The following is a 1,553-nucleotide window of genomic DNA, read 5'->3' on the forward strand; positions in this document are numbered from 1 at the left end:
AAAAGAAATATAGAAGATTCAGAAGTAGTGCATAATGCTAATTATGGATTGTGGGAAAATGAAATAGGAAGCATTAGCAGATGGTTTGTTTTGATGCTTCTGTATGTTTGAACTTGTTTCTCAAGTCTGTTCAAGACCGAAAATTATCCATGGTGTCCACCTTGGAGAACATCTGCACATGTTTAAGAGTATTGCGTCATAGTTTTTTTTGTTTGTTTGGACGCAACATTAAGCACTATGTAGCATCCTAAAATAGATCTCAAGTTTTTTCAGTAAAGTTTATTTCCTGTCTTTCAACACAATTGCTAAAACGCGCAAGAAAGTGATAATATTTTTCTCTTGCATGATAAATCATTTATTGATGTGCTCCATGAACACACACACACACACACACAAAGACAAAGAAGGACCTGCAAACCAAGCAAATCAAAATAAATAACAGTAATTGAACATATTCCAAACATATTATGACAGCATGGTTACTTTGTTGTTAGCTGTTCATTATTGTTAATGTACAGATCTGATAAGGACAGAAGACTGATTGCTTAAAGCCACTGAAGTAAAGTATAGTACATCACACACGTAAGTTAACATGATGGTAAGAGGTGGGGGGTGGGGTGATTTGTGGGAAATGTGGTCATAGGCTTTTACTGAGTTTGGATTATAGGAGTTGTTAAACTGGCTAAGCCATAGCTGCTACCTCACTCGTGGTTTTGGAGACCCTTGTCATGGTTCTGGAACTTCGAATTGGCAAACAGGTGGCCACATTTAACAACTCAGCTATTGGGAAAAAAATCTGTCTCTTCGTTCCAACAAAACCTTGGTTCCACTTCTTCAAAGGAACACATAAACAAAATATTTGGCCACAATATTTTGGTCAGCTTGAGATGCTGGCTTGAAGAGTCTTGATGTTGAGGTTCATACTTTGCTTAAGGCCTTTTCTGTACATTCACTAACTCGCTCAATGTTTTAACATACTGATAATGCAAGAACAAAGACAAATTATGATTACTGAGGACATTTTCTGGGTTAATACATTGGTGCATTGTAACATAATCTTATGGGTATTGATCTTATTGGGTGCTTTTAGTACACACACACACACACACACACACACACACACACACACACACACATATATATGAAGAGTTTCAGTGCAGATAAAGATACTGAGTGAATGCTCTCCACACACAGCTAAATCCCAGCCTCAACCCATTCAGAAGTGCCAGCACTTACATAGAAGCCTATATTTTGTAGAAAGAAAGACATGGAATTTTAAGGAAAAAAATGTCAAACACTAGGCTTTTGCATCTGAACTCTTCATAGATAACATATAAACACACACATACGTTATCAGTGTACTTAGAGAGATCCTTGCATAACATTCTGTTTCCTAGTCTCCACAATTCAGGATTCTGCAAATGTTTGGCAAATTTAAAACGAGATAAAGAGAACAACATCTAATTTAGTGAATTAGCAAAAAACTATCAAACAAACAAAAAAAAAAGACATAAAATAAAACAAAATAAAAACCTAAAATATACAAATGTTTG

This window comes from Puntigrus tetrazona, chromosome 1, assembly GCF_018831695.1.
Source record: "Puntigrus tetrazona isolate hp1 chromosome 1, ASM1883169v1, whole genome shotgun sequence".
NCBI lineage: Eukaryota > Metazoa > Chordata > Actinopteri > Cypriniformes > Cyprinidae > Puntigrus > Puntigrus tetrazona.